Consider the following 5018-nt stretch of genomic DNA (forward strand, 5'->3'; position numbering starts at 1 on the left):
GTGGGTGGCAGAGGCCAAAGCACTTGGGCCATCTTCTGCTGCTTTTCCCAGGTGCATTAGCAGGGAGCTGGATTGGAAGCAGAGCAGCCAGGTCTGGAACTGGCACTCCAATATGGGATGACAGTGTTGCGAATGGCAACTTAACCCTCTCTGTGACGTTGCTGGCCCCAGCTCGTTGATTCCTGAAGCTCCAGAGTATGCTTATTAGTAGAGGATAAAGACACTTATTCAAGTGAACACATCAGTGGAGCCAGCATTGCGGCACAGCAGATTAAAACCTTGGCCTGTGGTAGGAGGTGGCAGGAATCATCTGTGATGATGGTTTGCTCCGAGGGCCTCTGGATGGTTCCATCGTCGCCTCCCAGGGATTTTTACAGCTGATATCTTGCCTGTGCCCTGGGCAGCTGAGAAGCATTCCTGATAAGGGCAGGATGCTCAGCCTGTCGTGAGCTTACTGCTGAGTAAGTCTCTAGCCCCATCAAGAAGGACCATACTTCTGCCTCTCCTGCTGGTGAAGTGCTCACGACATGTGCATGAGTTGTCCAGCCTGGAACCAAGAGAGAGGTGGCATCACCGGTGGCGGATGACCACCCTGTGTGTGAGCAGCAGGGAGCTGGGATCCTGTTACCTGACCAGACGTGGTAGCATGAGGGACACTCTGGGGACAAGGGAGTGGGACTCTTGGTAAAGGTACTAAATCCGGGGATTCGACCAAGTGTATATCAAAAATATTCAATGTGTACAGACTTTGTTTCTTGTCATAATTCATTAAATAATACAACAAATATTTAGGTAGCACTTACATTGTATTGGGTACTTTAAGTTATCCAGAGCTGACTTAAAGTATACAGGAGGAGGTGCAAATAGTATACCATTTTTATATATGAGACTTGAGCACCTGAGGATTTGGGTATCTGGGGGTGCAGTTGGGGAGGGGACAGGAACCCATCTGCTGCAGACGCCAAGGGTTGGCTGTGTTGGTTTCCGTATTGGAGGGTAAGTCACTTGAGGGCAGAGACTGTATCATACATTCCCTGCTTTCCTGGTACCCACATTAGCACGTGGTCCACTGTTGATGCTCAATGAAATGGGCATCTTTCCATCTGATAATTGTTCATAGTCTTTGCCTATGTTCCTGCTGAACTATGGTCTTTTTTACTTGTTGAATTCTATTTAGTGGAGCATTAAGCCTTTGACTATAATATAATTTTTAAAAAAGATTTATTGATTGATTTTGAAAGAGTTACAAAGAAAGAGGGAGAGATCTCCCATCCACTGGTTCACTTTCCAGATGGCCACAAAGGCCAGGTCTGAGACAGGCTGAAGCCAGGAGCCAGGAGCTTCCTCTGGGTCTCCCACTTGGGTGGCAGGGGTTCAAACACTTGGGCCCCCTTCTCAGGATTTTCTCAGGCCATCAGCAGGGAGCTGGATAGGAAGTGGAGCAGCCGGGACATGAACCAATGTCTATAAGGGATGTCAGGTGGTGGCTTTACCTGTTAAGTCCCAACACTAGTCCCTGACTATAATGTAAATTAAAAATATGTTGTCTCAAAATTAAAATAGAAAAGTAGGAAGAGGGAAGGAAGGAAGGAAGGGGAAAGAAAGAAAGAAAGAAAGAGAGAGAGAAAGAAAGAAAGAAAGAAAGAAAGAAAGAAAGAAAGAAAGAAAGAAAAAGAGAGAGAGAGAAAGAGAAAAAGAGAGAGAGAAAGAGAGAGAGAGAGAAAGAGAGAGAGAGAGAAAGAGAGAGAGAGAGAGAAAGAGGAGGGGGGAGAGAAGGAGACGGAGAGGGAAGTATCACTACATTCTTAGAAGTGCATCTGTGAACCACAGTGAATCTTTTCTTTGCAGCGATATCACATTAACATGAGAATGGATGAGAGAACAGGAGGACACTGTTTTGGAATCGTATGCAGGCTCTGTCATTGATCTGCTGTTGGATTATGGTCAAGTCTCTTAGCCTCTCTTTGCCTCAGTCCTTTCATAAGATTCGGGTTGGAGACAATATCTGTAAAAGACTTGAAAACAGTTTGTTCCACAGTGAGTACTCAATAAGCATCCACCACTACTTCATAATAATAATAATAATATATTAAAATGATAATACTAAAAATAATAACATGAGACCAGTAGAGTGCTGCTTCATACCCAGCTTCTCAAAAGAATATCAGACATGGAGATGTGAAAGGAAATAATGCTGAGATGTATTTTATTTTCTTTAAGATTTGTTTATTTATGGGTCCAGCACTGTAGCACAATGGGTTAACGCCTGGCCTGAAGTGCCGGCATCACATATGGGCGCCAGTTCGAGACCCAGCTGCTCCACTTCCAATCCAGCTCTCTGTGATGGCCTGGGATAAGTAGAAGATGGCCAAGTCCTTGGGTCCCTGCACCCATATGGGAGACCCGGAAGAGGCTACTGGCTCCTGGCTTTGGGTCAGTGCAGCTCTCCATTACGGCCAATTGGGGAGTGAACCAGTGGATGGAAGACCTCTCTCTCGCTGCCTCTCCTCTCTCTGTACCTCTTGACTTTTTTTTTTTTTTTTTTTTTTTGACAGGCAGAGTGGACAGTGAGAGAGAGAGAGACAGAGAAAGGTCTTCCTTTTGCCGTTGGTTCACCCTCCAATGGCCGCCACGGCTGGCGCGCGGCTGGTGCACCACGCTGATCCGAAGGCAGGAGCCAGGTGCTTTTCCTGGTCTCCCATGGGGTGCAGGGCCCAAGCACCTGGGCCATCCTCCACTGCACTCCCGGGCCACAGCAGAGAGCTGGCCTGGACATTTCTATTATAACCAAAACTCCTTCTAGGAGGTTTTGGGATTTCGAGGTGTAAGTGCTTTGTTCTTTCCTCTATTTTAACATCTGTATTCATGCGATGAGAGCTTTCAGTCATGGCTAAAATTTCCTGAGTTGGCTGGGAGGCAGGATGGAGGAGGCTGCTCATGCAGGCTGCACTAGGAAGGGAAGCAGACCAGAGCCAGAAGCCATTACTAAATTTGATTTCAAAGATTCCAGCAAAAAGAGAGAGAGAGAGCGAGTGAGAGAGCGAGCAGCCCCTGTTCGTAGCTGAGCCCTGGACGGAGGACTGCACACATCAGATTCTCCTGGGCAGTCTCAGTTTCAAGTCTTTACCTGATGCTCACAGCTTCTACTGTCAGACCCTTGTCCGGGGTGAAGCGTGGGAAAGTAAGGTCACTGCGCCACAGGAGGTTTGGTTAGCGTCTTGGCGGCTCTTCTTCCCCAGACTCTGATTCCACCCTGGGGCACCTGCTACTCCTGACCTGGAAGTGAACTTGGCCATCTACTATTAAAAAGCAAGTTCAGGGTGTGCAGTAGAGAGGAGATCAACCTGGAAACTTCCTAATCTGGGAGCCAGAGGAATCTAAGATGAATCCCTTAATTAACAGGTCCAGGTCTGCTTTGGCTTGTAACCTAAAGTGCTGCACTTGCATTTCCTAAGATTTGAGGAAATCGATCTTTAAATCTTCAGGCATACTGCAGCCATTTTCTATCCAGTAATATTTTCTACAAGCAAGGGGTTATTTTGTATTGCATACAGGTGCAAGGTGTGTGGTTGTGGAGTTGATTTCAATATCTGTGCTGCCCCCCAGTGGTGAAGGTAAAGTAGCACATCCACATGGAGGTATTGGCACCAATACATTCAGTAAATAGACATTTTCAGATGGGAGAACACAGTTGCCATTCATCATTCATTAGTGCTGCAGTAACCTTGTAAATTTAGCCCTCTTCAGAAATTATAATACCGTACTTATGAGTAAACATCTTTTATGTACAAGCATTGGAAAGTTTTAATCTCTAGACACAAGACCATGGAAAAGTGTTTAAATATCCCAAGCATTACTTGAGAACAATGTTTTGAAATTAAACAGGGTCCAATCACTGTTCTAGGCTTTTGAGACAGAAAAATCAATAATACAAGGTCTTTTACTAGAGAAACTCACAGTTCTTGCTTTTGAATGAATAACCAAAAAAAAAAAAAATTCAATGCAGGGCCCGCACTGTTGCTTAGTGGGTAAAGCTGCCACCTACAATGCTGGCATTCCATATGGGCACCAGTTTGTTTGAGACCTGGCTGTTCCTCTTCCAATCCAGCTCCCTGGTATGGCCTGGGAAAGCAGTAGAAGATGGCCCAAGTCCTTGGACCCCTGCATCTGTGTGGGGGACCCGGAAGAAGCTCCTGGCTCCTGGTTTTGGATTGGCCCAGCCATTGTGGCCATTTGGGGAGTGAACCAGCTGACGGAAGATCTTTCTCTCCATCTCTCCCTCTCTCTCTCTGTAACTCTACCTCTCAAAGAAATAAATAAAATCTTAAATATATATATATATGTGTGTGTGTGTGTGTATATATGTGTGTGTATGTGTGTGTGTGTGTATATATATGTATATATCCAGATTGGGGATGTGCACTTGGAGAAGAAGTTAAGACACCACCTGGGATGCCTGCACTCCAGGTTGGGTTTTCTGATTTGGATTCCAGCTTCCTGCTAATGCATACTCTGAGAGGCAGCGCACCAGCTGAGATGAACCCTGGGACGAAGAATGAGGCGGATGAACACACGAGAAGACCATTTTAGCAAAAGAGTTTATTAGAAAGGAAAGAAGGCCGGTGCCACGGCTCACTAGGCTAATCCTCCTCCTTGCGGCGCCGGCACCCTGGGTTCTAGTCCCGGTCAGGGCGCCGGATTCTGTCCCGGTTGCCCCTCTTCCAGGCCAGCTCTCTGCTGTGGCCAGGGAGTGCAGTGGAGGATGGCCCAGGTGCTTGGGCCCTGCACCCCATGGGAGACCAGGAAAAGCACCTGGCTCCTGGCTCCTGCCATCGGATCAGCGCGGTGCGCCAGCTGCAGAGCGCCGGCCGCGGTGGCCATTGTAGGGTGAACCAACAGCAAAGGAAGACCTTTCTCTCTGTCTCTCTCTCTCACTGTCCACTCTGCCTGTCCAAAAAAAAAAAAAGGAAAGAAAAGAAACTCCTGTGGATTTGGCAGAGGCGGGAGGTGGGGGCTGG

At 47.1% G+C, this 5018-nt stretch overlaps 1 long non-coding RNA gene across 1 annotated transcript; it reads left to right on the forward strand.

Moving 5' to 3' along the window:
* Positions 1 to 1848: 1848 nt before the first annotated feature.
* On the forward strand, positions 1849 to 4333 carry LOC149127781 (uncharacterized). Its single transcript, XR_016228940.1, has 2 exons — positions 1849 to 2037; positions 4109 to 4333. It is a non-coding gene; the product is annotated as an uncharacterized LOC149127781 (long non-coding RNA).
* The last annotated feature ends 685 nt before the right edge of the window (positions 4334 to 5018 follow it).

Source organism: Oryctolagus cuniculus, chromosome 2 (assembly GCF_051225735.1).
Source record: "Oryctolagus cuniculus isolate XC-2025 breed Fujian yellow rabbit chromosome 2, ASM5122573v1, whole genome shotgun sequence".
In the NCBI taxonomy this organism is placed as follows: Eukaryota; Metazoa; Chordata; class Mammalia; order Lagomorpha; family Leporidae; genus Oryctolagus; species Oryctolagus cuniculus.